Source organism: Leuresthes tenuis, unplaced genomic scaffold (genome assembly GCF_036924035.1).
Source record: "Leuresthes tenuis unplaced genomic scaffold, fLeuTen1.0.hap1 SCAF_21, whole genome shotgun sequence".
Lineage (NCBI taxonomy): Eukaryota > Metazoa > Chordata > Actinopteri > Atheriniformes > Atherinopsidae > Leuresthes > Leuresthes tenuis.
Window position 1 is genome coordinate 13,771,742 of NW_027325375.1, and position 18,704 is coordinate 13,790,445.

Consider the following 18,704-nt stretch of genomic DNA (forward strand, 5'->3'; position numbering starts at 1 on the left):
GGGCTTTCGAGCCTTTTCTTCCCGGTTTTTACAAACCATGGTCGGACTTTCACACCTTCTTGTAGCCGAACAACTCCGCTCCCGCTATTGATTGTGTACAGTCGGGTATTTTAACCTTTTCTTACCCGCTTTTTACCAACTATGGTCGGACATTCACACCGTCTTACAGCGGAACACCTCCGCTCTCTCTTTTGATCATACATTGTCGGACATTCGCACCTTTTCTTACCCGCTTTTTACAAACCATGGTCGGACTTTCACATCTTCTTGTAGCCGAACACATCCGGTCCCGCTATTGATTGTGTACAGTCGGGTAATTTAACCTTTTCTTACCCGCTTTTTACCAAGTATGGTCGGACATTCACACCTTCGTACAGCAGAACACCTACGCTCCCTCTTTTGATGGTGTATGTTCGGGCATTCAAACCTTTTCTTACCCGCTTTTTCCAAACTATGGTCGGCTATTCACAGCTTCCTCTCCACCATACTTGTATGGTGGGATATTCACACCCACTTGCATCCGAAGACCTCCGCCCCAAATTTTGTTGATATTTAGTCGGACATTCGCACCTTACCCGCTTTTGGCAAACTATGGCCTTCTTGCAGCCAAAAACCTCTGATCTCGCTTTTGATGATGTAAGGTTGGGCATTCAGACCTTGCTTCACCTGCTTTTCACCAAATATAGTCGGACATTCACACCTTCTTGCAGCCGAACACTTCCGCTCCACCTTTTAGTGTTCTATCACACCTTTTTTTCACCGCATTTTATACATTATGGTCGGAAATTTTCAACCACTCTCATCCGAAGACCTCTCCTCCCGCTTTTGTTAATATATTTGAACTTTAGTCGGACATTCAAACCTTCTTGCAGCTGAACCACCTCCGCTCCCTGTTTTGATCATATATGGTCTGGCAATACTACCTTTTCTTACCCGTTTGTGAGTAATTATGGCTGGACATTCACACCTACTTGCAGCCGAACACAACCTCTCTCGCTTTTGATGATGTATGGACCGGCATTCTTACCTTTTCTAACACATTTTTCAGCAATTATAGTTGGAGAATCACACCTACTCACAGCAGAACAACTCCGCTACCGCATTTGATGGTGTATAGTCGGGATTTCTCACCCTTTCTCATCAGCTTTTTGCAAATTATTCTCTGACATTCACACCTACTTGCAGTCGAACAGCTCTGCTCCCGCTTTTGATTATGTTTGGTTAGATATTCGAACCTTTTCTTAACTGCTTTTTCACAAACTTTGGTCGGACGTTCACACCTTCTTGCAGCCGAACACCTACGCTTCCGGTTTTGATAGTGTATATTCGGGCATACGAACCTTTTCTTACCCGCTTTTTACAAACCATGGTCGGACTTTCACACCTTCTCTTAGCTGAACAACTCCGCTCCCTCTTTTGATTGTGTACAGTCGGGTATTTTAACCTTTTCTTACCCGCTTTTTACCAACTATGATCGGACATTCACACCGTCTTACAGCGGAACACCTCCGCTCCCTCTTTTGATGATGTATGGTTAGGCATTCGCACCTTTTCTTACCCATTTTTCAGTAATTATGGGTAGACATTCACACCTTCTTGCAGCTGAACACCTCCTCTCCCGCTTATGATCATGTGCAGTTTGATATTCGAACATTTTCTTTCATGTTTTCTAGCAATTATTGATGGACATTCAGACCGTCTTGCAGCTGAACACCTCCGCTCCCACTTTTGATGGTGTATAGTCGGGCTTTCGAGCCTTTTCTTCCCCGGTTTTTACAAATTATGGTTGGACATTCAGACCTTCTTGCAGCCGAAAACCTCCACTCCCTCTTTTGATCATACATTGTCGGGCATTCGCACCTTTTCTTACCCGCTTTTTACAAACCATGGTCGGACTTTCACAACTTTTAGTAGCCGAACAACTCCGCTCCCGCTATTGATTGTGTACAGTCGGGTATTTTAACCTTTTCTTACCCGCTTTTTACCAACTATGGTTGGACATTCACACCTTCTTACAGCAGAACACCTCCGCTCCCTGTTTTGATTATGTATGGTTTGACATTCGCACCTTCTCTCACCCGCCTTTTACTATGGTCGGCCATTCACAGCTTCCTCTCCACCATACTTGTATGGTGGGATATTCACACCCACCTGCATCCGAAGACCTCCGCCCCCACTTTTGTTGATATTTAGTCGGTCATTCGCACCTTACCCGCTTTTGGCAAACTATGGCCTTCTTGCAGCCAAACACCTCTGATCTCGCTTTTGATGATGTAAGGTTGGGCATTCAGACCTTGCTTCACCTGCTTTTCACCAAATATAGTCGGACATTCACACCCACTTGCATCCGAAGACCTCCGCCCCAAATTTTGTTGATATTTAGTCGGACATTCGCACCTTACCCGCTTTTGGCAAACTATGGCCTTCTTGCAGCCAAACACCTCTGATCTCGCTTTTGATGATGTAAGGTTGGGCATTCAGACCTTGCTTCACCTGCTTTTCACCAAATATAGTCGGACATTCACACCTTCTTGCAGCCGAACACTTCCGCTCCACCTTTTAGTGTTCTATCACACCTTTTTTTCACCGCATTTTATACATTATGGTTGGAAATTTTCAACCACTCTCATCCGAAGACCTCTCCTCCCGCTTTTGTTAATATATTTGAACTTTAGTCGGGCATTCAAACCTTCTTGCAGCTGAACCACCTCCGCTCCCTGTTTTGATCATATATGGTCTGGCAATACTACCTTTTCTTACCCGTTTGTGAGTAATTATGGCTGGACATTCACACCTTCTTGCAGCTGAACACCTCCTCTCCCACTTATGATCATGTGTGGTTTGATTTTTGAAAATTTTCTTTCATGTTTTCTAGCAATTATTGATGGACATTTAGACCTTCTTGCAGCTGAACACCACCTCTCCCGATTTTGATGATGTATGGACCGGCATTTTTACCTTTTCTAACACATTTTTCAGCAATTATGATTGGAGATTCACACCTACTCACAGCCGAACAACTAGGCTACCGCATTTGATGGTGTATAGTCGGGCATACGAACCTTTTCTTACCCGCTTTTTACAAACCAAGGTCGGACTTTCACACCTTCTCTTAGCTGAACAACTCCGCTCCCTCTTTTGATTGTGTACAGTCGGGTAATTTAACCTTTTCTTACCCGCTTTTTACCATCTATGGTCGGACATTCACACCGTCTTACAGCGGAACACCTCCGCTCCCTCTTTTGATGATGTATGGTTAGGCATTCGCACCTTTTCTTACCCATTTTTTAGTAATTATGGGTAGACATTCACACCTTCTTGCAGCTGAACACCTCCTCTCCCGCTTATGATCATGTGCAGTTTGATATTCGAACATTTTCTTTCATGTTTTCTAGCAATTATTGATGGACATTCAGACCGTCTTGCAGCTGAACACCTCCGCTCCCACTTTTGATGGTGTATAGTCGGGCTTTCGAGCCTTTTCTTCCCCGGTTTTTACAAATTATGGTTGGACATTCAGACCTTCTTGCAGCCGAAAACCTCCACTCCCTCTTTTGATCATACATTGTCGGGCATTCGCACCTTTTCTTACCCGCTTTTTACAAACCATGGTCGGACTTTCACAACTTTTAGTAGCCGAACAACTCCGCTCCCGCTATTGATTGTGTACAGTCGGGTATTTTAACCTTTTCTTACCCGCTTTTTACCAACTATGGTTGGACATTCACACCTTCTTACAGCAGAACACCTCCGCTCCCTGTTTTGATTATGTATGGTTTGACATTCGCACCTTCTCTCACCCGCCTTTTACTATGGTCGGCCATTCACAGCTTCCTCTCCACCATACTTGTATGGTGGGATATTCACACCCACCTGCATCCGAAGACCTCCGCCCCCACTTTTGTTGATATTTAGTCGGTCATTCGCACCTTACCCGCTTTTGGCAAACTATGGCCTTCTTGCAGCCAAACACCTCTGATCTCGCTTTTGATGATGTAAGGTTGGGCATTCAGACCTTGCTTCACCTGCTTTTCACCAAATATAGTCGGACATTCACACCCACTTGCATCCGAAGACCTCCGCCCCAAATTTTGTTGATATTTAGTCGGACATTCGCACCTTACCCGCTTTTGGCAAACTATGGCCTTCTTGCAGCCAAACACCTCTGATCTCGCTTTTGATGATGTAAGGTTGGGCATTCAGACCTTGCTTCACCTGCTTTTCACCAAATATAGTCGGACATTCACACCTTCTTGCAGCCGAACACTTCCGCTCCACCTTTTAGTGTTCTATCACACCTTTTTTTCACCGCATTTTATACATTATGGTTGGAAATTTTCAACCACTCTCATCCGAAGACCTCTCCTCCCGCTTTTGTTAATATATTTGAACTTTAGTCGGGCATTCAAACCTTCTTGCAGCTGAACCACCTCCGCTCCCTGTTTTGATCATATATGGTCTGGCAATACTACCTTTTCTTACCCGTTTGTGAGTAATTATGGCTGGACATTCACACCTTCTTGCAGCTGAACACCTCCTCTCCCACTTATGATCATGTGTGGTTTGATTTTTGAAAATTTTCTTTCATGTTTTCTAGCAATTATTGATGGACATTTAGACCTTCTTGCAGCTGAACACCACCTCTCCCGATTTTGATGATGTATGGACCGGCATTTTTACCTTTTCTAACACATTTTTCAGCAATTATGGTTGGAGATTCACACCTACTCACAGCCGAACAACTAGGCTACCGCATTTGATGGTGTATAGTCGGGATTTCTCACCCTTTCTCATCAGCTTTTTGCAAATTATTCTCTGACATTCACACCTACTTGCAGTCGAACAGCTCTGCTCCCGCTTTTGATTATGTTTGGTTAGATATTCGAACCTTTTCTTAACTGCTTTTTTACAAACTTTGGTCGGACGTTCACACCTTCTTGCAGCCGAACACCTACACTTCCGGTTTTGATAGTGTATATTCGGGCATACGAACCTTTTCTTACCCGCTTTTTACAAACCATGGTCGGACTTTCACACCTTCTCTTAGCTGAACAACTCCGCTCCCTCTTTTGATTGTGTACAGTCGGGTATTTTAACCTTTTCTTACCCGCTTTTTACCAACTATGATCGGACATTCACACCGTCTTACAGCGGAACACCTCCGCTCCCTCTTTTGATGGTGTATGTTCGGGCATTCGAACCTTTTCTTACCCGCTTTTTACAAACCAGGGTCGGACTTTCACACCTTTTAGTAGCCGAACAACTCCGCTCCCGCTATTGATTGTGTACAGTCGGGTATTTTAACCTTTTCTTACCCGCTTTTTACCAACTATGGTCGGACATTCACACCGTCTTACAGCGGAACACCTCCTCTCCCGCTTATGATCATGTACGGTTTGATATTCGAAAATTTACTTTCTTGTTTTAAAGCAATTATTGATGGACATTCAAACCTTCTTTTTGATGGTGTATAGTCGGGCATTCGAACCTTTTCTTCCCGGTTTTTACAAACCATGGTCGGACTTTCACACCTTCTTGTAGCCGAACAACTCCGCTCCTGCTATTGATTGTGTACAGTCGGGTATTTTAACCTTTTCTTACCCGCTTTTTACCAACTATGGTCGGACATTCACACCGTCTTACAGCGGAACACCTCCGCTCCCTCTTTTGATGGTGTATGTTCGGGCATTCGAACCTTTTCTTACCCGCTTTTTACAAACCAGGGTCGGACTTTCACACCTTTTAGTAGCCGAACAACTCCGCTCCCGCTATTGATTGTGTACAATCGGGTATTTTAACCTTTTCTTACCCGCTTTTTACCAACTATGGTCGGACATTCACACCGTCTTACAGCGGAACACCTCCTCTCCCGCTTATGATCATGTACGGTTTGATATTCGAAAATTTACTTTCTTGTTTTAAAGCAATTATTGATGGACATTCAAACCTTCTTTTTGATGGTGTATAGTCGGGCTTTCGAGCCTTTTCTTCCCGGTTTTTACAAACCATGGTCGGACTTTCACACCTTCTTGTAGCCGAACAACTCCGCTCCTGCTATTGATTGTGTACAGTCGGGTATTTTAACCTTTTCTTACCCGCTTTTTACCAACTATGGTCGGACATTCACACCGTCTTACAGCGGAACACCTCTGCTCCCACTTTTGATGGTGTATAGTCGGGCATTCGAACCTTTTCTTACCCGCTATTTACAAACTATGGTAGGACATTCAAACTTTCGTGTATCCGAAAACCTCCGCTCTCTCTTTTGATCATACATTGTCGGACATTCGCACCTTTTCTTACCCGCTTTTTACAAACCATGGTCGGACTGTCACACCTTCTTGTAGCCGAACAACTCCGCTCCCGCTATTGATTGTGTACAGTCGGGTATATTAACCTTTTCTTACCCGCTTTTTACCAAGTATGGTTGGACATTCACACCTTCGTACAGCGGAACACCTCCGCTCCCTCTTTTGATGGTGTATGTTCGGGCATTCAAACCTTTTCTTACCCGCTTTTTCCAAACTATGGTCGGCTATTCACAGCTTCCTCTCCACCATACTTGTATGGTGGGATATTCACACCCACTTGCATCCGAAGACCTCCGCCCCAAATTTTGTTGATATTTAGTCGGACATTCGCACCTTACCCGCTTTTGGCAAACTATGGCCTTCTTGCAGCCAAACAACTCTGATCTTGCTTTTGATGATGTAAGGTTGGGCATTCAGACCTTGCTTCACCTGCTTTTCACCAAATATAGTCGGACATTCACACCTTCTTGCAGCCGAACACTTCCGCTCCACCTTTTAGTGTTCTATCACACCTTTTTTTTCACCGCATTTTATACATTATGGTTGGAAATTTTCAACCACTCTCATCCGAAGACCTCTCCTCCCGCTTTTGTTAATATATTTGAACTTTAGTTTGACATTCAAACCTTCTTGAAGCTGAACCACCTCCGCTCCCTGTTTTGATCATATATGGTCTGGCTACTACCTTTTCTTACCCGTTTGTGAGTAATTATGGCTTGACATTCACACCTACTTGCAGTCGAACACCACCTCTCCCGCTTTTGATGGTGTATAGTCGGGCATTCTCACCCTTTCTCATCAGCTTTTTACAAATTATGATCTGACATTCACACCTGCTTTTGATAATGTATTTTTAGGCATTCGCACCTTTTTTTTACCCATTTTTCATGAATTATGGGTGGACATTCACACCTTCTTGCAGCCGAACACCTCCTCTCCCGCTTATGATCATGTGCGGTTTGATATTCGAAAATTTACTTTCTTGTTTTAAAGCAATTATTGATGGACATTCAGACCGTCTTGCAGCTGAACACCTCCGCTCCCACTTTTGATGGTGTATACTCGGGCTTTCGAGCCTTTTCTTCCCGGTTTTTACAAACCATGGTCGGACTTTCACACCTTCTTGTAGCTGAACAACTCCGCTCCCGCTATTGATTGTGTACAGTCGGGTATTTTAACCTTTTCTTACCCGCTTTTTACCAACTATGGTCGGACATTCACACCGTCTTACAGCGGAACACCTCTGCTCCCGCTTTTGATGGTGTATAGTCGGGCATTCGAACCTTTTCTTACCCGCTTTTTACAAACTATGGTGGGACATTCAAACATTCTTGTATCCGAAAACCTCCGCTCTCTCTTTTGATCATACATTGTCGGACATTCGCACCTTTTCTTACCCGCTTTTTACAAACCATGGTCGGACTTTCACATCTTCTTGTAGCCGAACACATCCGGTCCCGCTATTGATTGTGTACAGTCGGGTATTTTAACCTTTTCTTACCCGCTTTTTACCAAGTATGGTCGGACATTCACACCGTCTTACAGCGGAACACCTCCTCTCCCGCTTATGATCATGTACGGTTTGATATTCGAAAATTTACTTTCTTGTTTTAAAGCAATTATTGATGGACATTCAAACCTTCTTTTTGATGGTGTATAGTCGGGCTTTCGAGCCTTTTCTTCCCGGTTTTTACAAACCATGGTCGGACTTTCACACCTTCTTGTAGCCGAACAACTCCGCTCCTGCTATTGATTGTGTACAGTCGGGTATTTTAACCTTTTCTTACCCGCTTTTTACCAACTATGGTTGGACATTCACACCTTCTTACAGCAGAACACCTCCGCTCCCTGTTTTGATTATGAATGGTTTGACATTCGCACCTTCTCTCACCCGCCTTTTACTATGGTCGGCCATTCACAGCTTCCTCTCCACCATACTTGTATGGTGGGATATTCACACCCACCTGCATCCGAAGACCTCCGCCCCCACTTTTGTTGATATTTAGTCGGTCATTCGCACCTTACCCGCTTTTGGCAAACTATGGCCTTCTTGCAGCCAAACACCTCTGATCTCGCTTTTGATGATGTAAGGTTGGGCATTCAGACCTTGCTTCACCTGCTTTTCACCAAATATAGTCGGACATTCACACCCACTTGCATCCGAAGACCTCCGCCCCAAATTTTGTTGATATTTAGTCGGACATTCGCACCTTACCCGCTTTTGGCAAACTATGGCCTTCTTGCAGCCAAAAACCTCTGATCTCGCTTTTGATGATGTAAGGTTGGGCATTCAGACCTTGCTTCACCTGCTTTTCACCAAATATAGTCGGACATTCACACCTTCTTGCAGCCGAACACTTCCGCTCCACCTTTTAGTGTTCTATCACACCTTTTTTTCACCGCATTTTATACATTATGGTCGGAAATTTTCAACCACTCTCATCCGAAGACCTCTCCTCCCGCTTTTGTTAATATATTTGAACTTTAGTCGGACATTCAAACCTTCTTGCAGCTGAACCACCTCCGCTCCCTGTTTTGATCATATATGGTCTGGCAATACTACCTTTTCTTACCCGTTTGTGAGTAATTATGGCTGGACATTCACACCTACTTGCAGCCGAACACAACCTCTCTCGCTTTTGATGATGTATGGACCGGCATTCTTACCTTTTCTAACACATTTTTCAGCAATTATAGTTGGAGAATCACACCTACTCACAGCAGAACAACTCCGCTACCGCATTTGATGGTGTATAGTCGGGATTTCTCACCCTTTCTCATCAGCTTTTTGCAAATTATTCTCTGACATTCACACCTACTTGCAGTCGAACAGCTCTGCTCCCGCTTTTGATTATGTTTGGTTAGATATTCGAACCTTTTCTTAACTGCTTTTTCACAAACTTTGGTCGGACGTTCACACCTTCTTGCAGCCGAACACCTACGCTTCCGGTTTTGATAGTGTATATTCGGGCATACGAACCTTTTCTTACCCGCTTTTTACAAACCATGGTCGGACTTTCACACCTTCTCTTAGCTGAACAACTCCGCTCCCTCTTTTGATTGTGTACAGTCGGGTATTTTAACCTTTTCTTACCCGCTTTTTACCAACTATGATCGGACATTCACACCGTCTTACAGCGGAACACCTCCGCTCCCTCTTTTGATGATGTATGGTTAGGCATTCGCACCTTTTCTTACCCATTTTTCAGTAATTATGGGTAGACATTCACACCTTCTTGCAGCTGAACACCTCCTCTCCCGCTTATGATCATGTGCAGTTTGATATTTGAACATTTTCTTTCATGTTTTCTAGCAATTATTGATGGACATTCAGACCGTCTTGCAGCTGAACACCTCCGCTCCCACTTTTTATGGTGTATAGTCGGGCTTTCGAGCCTTTTCTTCCCCGGTTTTTACAAATTATGGTTGGACATTCAGACCTTCTTGCAGCCGAAAACCTCCACTCCCTCTTTTGATCATATATTGTCGGGCATTCGCACCTTTTCTTACCCGCTTTTTACAAACCATGGTCGGACTTTCACAACTTTTAGTAGCCGAACAACTCCGCTCCCGCTATTGATTGTGTACAGTCGGGTATTTTAACCTTTTCTTACCCGCTTTTTACCAACTATGGTTGGACATTCACACCTTCTTACAGCAGAACACCTCCGCTCCCTGTTTTGATTATGTATGGTTTGACATTCGCACCTTCTCTCACCCGCCTTTTACTATGGTCGGCCATTCACAGCTTCCTCTCCACCATACTTGTATGGTGGGATATTCACACCCACCTGCATCCGAAGACCTCCGCCCCCACTTTTGTTGATATTTAGTCGGTCATTCGCACCTTACCCGCTTTTGGCAAACTATGGCCTTCTTGCAGCCAAACACCTCTGATCTCGCTTTTGATGATGTAAGGTTGGGCATTCAGACCTTGCTTCACCTGCTTTTCACCAAATATAGTCGGACATTCACACCCACTTGCATCCGAAGACCTCCGCCCCAAATTTTGTTGATATTTAGTCGGACATTCGCACCTTACCCGCTTTTGGCAAACTATGGCCTTCTTGCAGCCAAACACCTCTGATCTCGCTTTTGATGATGTAAGGTTGGGCATTCAGACCTTGCTTCACCTGCTTTTCACCAAATATAGTCGGACATTCACACCTTCTTGCAGCCGAACACTTCCGCTCCACCTTTTAGTGTTCTATCACACCTTTTTTTCACCGCATTTTATACATTATGGTTGGAAATTTTCAACCACTCTCATCCGAAGACCTCTCCTCCCGCTTTTGTTAATATATTTGAACTTTAGTCGGGCATTCAAACCTTCTTGCAGCTGAACCACCTCCGCTCCCTGTTTTGATCATATATGGTCTGGCAATACTACCTTTTCTTACCCGTTTGTGAGTAATTATGGCTGGACATTCACACCTTCTTGCAGCTGAAAACCTCTTCTCCCACTTATGATCATGTGTGGTTTGATTTTTGAAAATTTTCTTTCATGTTTTCTAGCAATTATTGATGGACATTTAGACCTTCTTGCAGCTGAACACCACCTCTCCCGATTTTGATGATGTATGGACCGGCATTTTTACCTTTTCTAACACATTTTTCAGCAATTATGGTTGGAGATTCACACCTACTCACAGCCGAACAACTAGGCTACCGCATTTGATGGTGTATAGTCGGGATTTCTCACCCTTTCTCATCAGCTTTTTGCAAATTATTCTCTGACATTCACACCTACTTGCAGTCGAACAGCTCTGCTCCCGCTTTTGATTATGTTTGGTTAGATATTCGAACCTTTTCTTAACTGCTTTTTTACAAACTTTGGTCGGACGTTCACACCTTCTTGCAGCCGAACACCTACACTTCCGGTTTTGATAGTGTATATTCGGGCATACGAACCTTTTCTTACCCGCTTTTTACAAACCATGGTCGGACTTTCACACCTTCTCTTAGCTGAACAACTCCGCTCCCTCTTTTGATTGTGTACAGTCGGGTATTTTAACCTTTTCTTACCCGCTTTTTACCAACTATGATCGGACATTCACACCGTCTTACAGCGGAACACCTCCGCTCCCTCTTTTGATGGTGTATGTTCGGGCATTCGAACCTTTTCTTACCCGCTTTTTACAAACCAGGGTCGGACTTTCACACCTTTTAGTAGCCGAACAACTCCGCTCCCGCTATTGATTGTGTACAGTCGGGTATTTTAACCTTTTCTTACCCGCTTTTTACCAACTATGGTCGGACATTCACACCGTCTTACAGCGGAACACCTCCTCTCCCGCTTATGATCATGTACGGTTTGATATTCGAAAATTTACTTTCTTGTTTTAAAGCAATTATTGATGGACATTCAAACCTTCTTTTTGATGGTGTATAGTCGGGCATTCGAACCTTTTCTTCCCGGTTTTTACAAACCATGGTCGGACTTTCACACCTTCTTGTAGCCGAACAACTCCGCTCCTGCTATTGATTGTGTACAGTCGGGTATTTTAACCTTTTCTTACCCGCTTTTTACCAACTATGGTCGGACATTCACACCGTCTTACAGCGGAACACCTCCGCTCCCTCTTTTGATGGTGTATGTTCGGGCATTCGAACCTTTTCTTACCCGCTTTTTACAAACCAGGGTCGGACTTTCACACCTTTTAGTAGCCGAACAACTCCGCTCCCGCTATTGATTGTGTACAGTCGGGTATTTTAACCTTTTCTTACCCGCTTTTTACCAACTATGGTCGGACATTCACACCGTCTTACAGCGGAACACCTCCTCTCCCGCTTATGATCATGTACGGTTTGATATTCGAAAATTTACTTTCTTGTTTTAAAGCAATTATTGATGGACATTCAAACCTTCTTTTTGATGGTGTATAGTCGGGCTTTCGAGCCTTTTCTTCCCGGTTTTTACAAACCATGGTCGGACTTTCACACCTTCTTGTAGCCGAACAACTCCGCTCCTGCTATTGATTGTGTACAGTCGGGTATTTTAACCTTTTCTTACCCGCTTTTTACCAACTATGGTCGGACATTCCCACCGTCTTACAGCGGAACACCTCTGCTCCCACTTTTGATGGTGTATAGTCGGGCATTCGAACCTTTTCTTACCCGCTTTTTACAAACTATGGTGGGACATTCAAACCTTCTTGTATCCGAAAACCTCCGCTCTCTCTTTTGAACATAAATTTTCGGACATTCGCACCTTTTCTTACCCGCTTTTTACAAACCATGGTCGGACTTTCACACCTTCTTGTAGCCGAACACATCCGCTCCCGCTATTGATTGTGTACAGTCGGGTATTTTAACCTTTTCTTACCCGCTTTTTACCAACTATGGTCGGACATTCACACCTTCGTACAGCGGAACACCTCCGCTCCCTCTTTTGATGGTGTATGTTCGGGTATTCAAACCTTTTCTTACCCGCTTTTTCCAAACTATGGTCGGCTATTCACAGCTTCCTCTCCACCATACTTGTATGGTTGGACATTCACACCCACTTGCATCCGAAGACCTCTGCCCCAAATTTTTTTGATATTTAGTCGGACATTCGCACCTTACCCGCATTTTATACATTATGGTCGGAAATTTTCAACCACTCTCATCCGAAGACCTCTCCTCCCGCTTTCTTTAATATTTTTGAACTTTAGTCGGACATTCAAACCTTCTTGCAGCTGAACCACCTCCGCTCCCTGTTTTGATCATATATGGTCTGGCAATACTACCTTTTCTTACCCGTTTGTGAGTAATTATGGCTGGACATTCACACCTACTTGCAGCCGAACACAACCCCTCTCGCTTTTGATGATGTATGGACCGGCATTTTTACCTTTTCTAATACATTTTTCAGCAATTATGGTCGGAGATTCACACCTACTCACAGCCGAACAACTCCGCTCCCGCATTTGATGATGTATAGTCGGGCATTCTCACCCTTTCTCATCAGCTTTTTGCAAATTATGATCTGACATTCACACCTACTTGCAGTCGAACAGCTCTGCTCCCGCTTTTGATTATGTTTGGTTGGATATTCGAACCTTTTCTTAACTGCTTTTTACATATTTTGGTTGGACGTTCACACCTTCTTGTAGCCGAACACTTCCACTCCTGCTTTTGATGATGTATGGTTGGGCATTCACACCTTTTTTTTGCCCATTTTTCAGGAATTATGGGTGGACATTCACACCTTGCAGCTGAACACCTCCTATCCCACTTATGATGATGTGCGGTTTGATTTTCGAAAAGTTTCTTTCATGTTTTCTAGCAATTATTGATGGACATGTAGACCTTCTTGCAGCTGAACACCTCCGCTCCCGCTTTTGATCATACATTGTCAGGCATTCGCACCTTGTCTTACCCACTTTTTACAAACTTTAGTCGAACAGTCACACCTACTTGCAGCCGAACACAACCTCTCTCGCTTTTGATGATGTATGGACCGGCATTTTTACCTTTTCTAACACATTTTTCAGCAATTATGGTTGGAGATTCACACCTACTCACAGCCGAACAACTCCGCTCCCGCATTTGATGGTGTATAGTCGGGCATTCTCACCCTTTCTCATCAGCTTTTTGCAAATTATGATCTCACATTCACACCTACTTGCAGTCGAACAGCTCTGCTCCTGCTTTTGATTATGTTTGGTTGGATATTCGAACCTTTTCTTAACTGCTTTTTACAAACTTTGGTTGGACGTTCACACCTTCTTGTAGCCGAACACATGCACTCCTGCTTTTGATGATGTATGGTTGGGCATTAGCACCTTTTTTTTACCCATTTTTCAGGTATTATGGGTGGACATTCACACCTTCTTGCAGCTGAACACCTCCTCTCCCACTTATGATCATGTGTGGTTTGATTTTTGAAAATTTTCTTTCATGTTTTCTAGCAATTATTGATGGACATTTAGACCTTCTTGCAGCTGAACACCACCTCTCCCGATTTTGATGATGTATGGACCGGCATTTTTACCTTTTCTAACACATTTTTCAGCAATTATGGTTGGAGATTCACACCTACTCACAGCCAAACAACTCCGCTACCGCATTTGATGGTGTATAGTCGGGCATTCTCAGCCATTCTCATCAGCTTTTTGCAAATTATGATCTGACATTCACACCTACTTCCAGTCGAACAGCTCTGCTCCCGCTTTTGATTATGTTTGGTTAGATATTCGAACCTTTTCTTAACTGCTTTTTACAAACTTTGGTCGGACGTTCACAATATCTTGCAGCCGAACACCTCCGCTTCCGCTTTTGATGGTGTATATTCGGGCATACGAACCTTTTCTTACCCGCTTTTTACAAACCAAGGTCGGACTTTCACACCTTCTCTTAGCTGAACAACTCCGCTCCCTCTTTTGATTGTGTACAGTCGGGTAATTTAACCTTTTCTTACCCGCTTTTTACCATCTATGGTCGGACATTCACACCGTCTTACAGCGGAACACCTCCGCTCCCTCTTTTGATGATGTATGGTTAGGCATTCGCACCTTTTCTTACCCATTTTTTAGTAATTATGGGTAGACATTCACACCTTCTTGCAGCTGAACACCTCCTCTCCCGCTTATGATCATGTGCAGTTTGATATTCGAACATTTTCTTTCATGTTTTCTAGCAATTATTGATGGACATTCAGACCGTCTTGCAGCTGAACACCTCCGCTCCCACTTTTGATGGTGTATAGTCGGGCTTTCGAGCCTTTTCTTCCCCGGTTTTTACAAATTATGGTTGGACATTCAGACCTTCTTGCAGCCGAAAACCTCCACTCCCTCTTTTGATCATACATTGTCGGGCATTCGCACCTTTTCTTACCCGCTTTTTACAAACCATGGTCGGACTTTCACACCTTTTAGTAGCCGAACAACTCCGCTCCCGCTATTGATTGTGTACAGTCGGGTATTTTAACCTTTTCTTACCCGCTTTTTACCAACTATGGTCGGACATTCACACCTTCTTACAGCAGAACACCTCCGCTCCCTGTTTTGATTATGTATGGTTTGACATTCGCACCTTCTCTCACCCGCCTTTTACTATGGTCGGCCATTCACAGCTTCCTCTCCACCATACTTGTATGGTGGGATATTCACACCCACCTGCATCCGAAGACCTCCGCCCCCACTTTTGTTGATATTTAGTCGGTCATTCGCACCTTACCCACTTTTGGCAAACTATGGCCTTCTCGCAGCCAAACACCTCTGATCTCGCTTTTGATGATGTAAGGTTGGGCATTCAGACCTTGCTTCACCTGCTTTTCACCAAATATAGTCGGACATTCACACCCACTTGCATCCGAAGACCTCCGCCCCAAATTTTGTTGATATTTAGTCGGACATTCGCACCTTACCCGCTTTTGGCAAACTATGGCCTTCTTGCAGCCAAACACCTCTGATCTCGCTTTTGATGATGTAAGGTTGGGCATTCAGACCTTGCTTCACCTGCTTTTCACCAAATATAGTCGGACATTCACACCTTCTTGCAGCCGAACACTTCCGCTCCACCTTTTAGTGTTCTATCACACCTTTTTTTCACCGCATTTTATACATTATGGTTGGAAATTTTCAACCACTCTCATCCGAAGACCTCTCCTCCCGCTTTTGTTAATATATTTGAACTTTAGTCGGACATTCAAACCTTCTTGCAGCTGAACCACCTCCGCTCCCTGTTTTGATCATATATGGTCTGGCAATACTACCTTTTCTTACCCGTTTGTGAGTAATTATGGCTGGACATTCACACCTACTTGCAGCCGAACACAACCTCTCTCGCTTTTGATGATGTATGGACCGGCATTCTTACCTTTTCTAACACATTTTTCAGCAATTATGGTCGGAGATTCACACCTACTCACAGCCGAACAACTCCGCTCCCGCATTTGATGGTGTATAGTCGGGCATTCTCACCCTTTCTCATCAGCTTTTTGCAAATTATGATCTGACATTCACACCTACTTGCAGTCGAACAGCTCTGCTCCCGCTTTTGATTATGTATGGTTGGATATTCGAACCTTTTCTTAACTGCTTTTTACAAACTTTGGTTGGACGTTCACACCTTCTTGTAGCCGAACACATGCACTCCTGCTTTTGATGATGTATGGTTGGGCATTCGCACCTTTTTTTTACCCATTTTTCAGCAATTATGGTTGGAGATTCACACCTACTCACAGCCGAACAACTCCGCTACCGCATTTAATGGTGTATAGTCGGGCATTCTCACCCTTTCTCATCAGCTTTTTGCAAATTATGATCTGACATTCACACCTACTTGCAGTCGAACAGCTCTGCTCCCGCTTTTGATTATGTATGGTTGGATATTCGAACCTTTCCTAAACGGCTTTTTACAAACTTTGGTTGGACGTTCACACCTTCTTGTAGCCGAACACATGCACTCCTGCTTTTGATGATGTATGGTTGGGCATTCGCACCTTTTTTTTACCCATTTTTCAGGTATTATGGGTGGACATTCACACCTTCTTGCAGCTGAACACCTCCTCTCCCACTTATGATCATGTGTGGTTTGATTTTGGAAAATTTTCTTTCATGTTTTCTAGCAATTATTGATGGACATTCAGACCTTCTTGCAGCTGAACACCACCTCTCCCGATTTTGATTATGTATGGACCGGCATTTTTACCTTTTCTAACACATTTTTCAGCAATTATGGTTGGAGATTCACACCTACTCACAGCCGAACAACTCCGCTACCGCATTTGATGGTGTATAGTCGGGCATTCTCACCCTTTCTCATCAGCTTTTTGCAAATTATGATCTGACATTCACACCTACTTCCAGTCGAACAGCTCTGCTCCCGCTTTTGATTATGTTTGGTTAGATATTCGAACCTTTTCTTAACTGCTTTTTATAAACTTTGGTCGGACGTTCACAATATCTTGCAGCCGAACACCTCCGCTTCCGCTTTTGATGGTGTATATTCGGGCATACGAACCTTTTCTTACCCGCTTTTTACAAACCAAGGTCGGACTTTCACACCTTCTCTTAGCTGAACAACTCCGCTCCCTCTTTTGATTGTGTACAGTCGGGTAATTTAACCTTTTCTTACCCGCTTTTTACCATCTATGGTCGGACATTCACACCGTCTTACAGCGGAACACCTCCGCTCCCTCTTTTGATGATGTATGTTTAGGCATTCGCACCTTTTCTTACCCATTTTTCAGTAATTATGGGTAGACATTCACACCTTCTTGCAGCTGAACACCTCCTCTCCCGCTTATGATCATGTGCAGTTTGATATTCGAAAATTTTCTTTCATGTTTTCTAGCAATTATTGATGGACATTCAGACCGTCTTGCAGCTGAACACCTCCGCTCCCACTTTTGATGGTGTATAGTCGGGCTTTCGAGCCTTTTCTTCCCCGGTTTTTACAAATTATGGTTGGACATTCAGACCTTCTTGCAGCCGAAAACCTCCACTCCCTCTTTTGATCATACATTGTCGGGCATTCGCACCTTTTCTTACCCGCTTTTTACAAACCATGGTCGGACTTTTAGTAGCCGAACAACTCCGCTCCCGCTATTGATTGTGTACAGTCGGGTATTTTAACCTTTTCTTACCCGCTTTTTACCAACTATGGTTGGACATTCACACCTTCTTACAGCAGAACACCTCCGCTCCCTGTTTTGATTATGTATGGTTTGACATTCGCACCTTCTCTCACCCGCCTTTTACTATGGTCGGCCATTCACAGCTTCCTCTCCACCATACTTGTATGGTGGGATATTCACACCCACTTGCATCCGAAGACCTCCGCCCCCAATTTTGTTGATATTTAGTCGGTCATTCGCACCTTACCCGCTTTTGGCAAACTATGGCCTTCTTGCAGCCAAACACCTCTGATCTCGCTTTTGATGATGTAAGGTTGGGCATTCAGACCTTGCTTCACCTGCTTTTCACCAAATATAGTCGGACATTCACACCTTCTTGCAGCCGAACACTTCCGCTTTTAGTGTTCTATGAGGCATTCACATATTTTTTTTCACCGTATTTTATAGATTATGGTTGGAAATTCTCACCCACTCTCATCCGAAGACCTCTCCTCCCCCTTTTGTTAATATATAGTCGGGCATTCGAACCTTTTCTTACCCGCTTTTTACAAATTATGGTCGAACATTCACACCTTCTTGCAGCCGAACACTTCCGCTTTTAGTGTTCTATGAGGCATTCACATATTTTTTTTCACCGTATTTTATAGATTATGGTTGGAAATTCTCACCCACTCTCATCCGAAGACCTCTCCTCCCGCTTTTGTTAATATATAGTCGGGCATTCGAACCTTTTCTTACCCGCTTTTTACAAATTATGGTCGAACATTCACACCTACTTGCAGCTGAATACTTCCGCTCCACCTTTTAGGTATGTATGGTTGGCATTT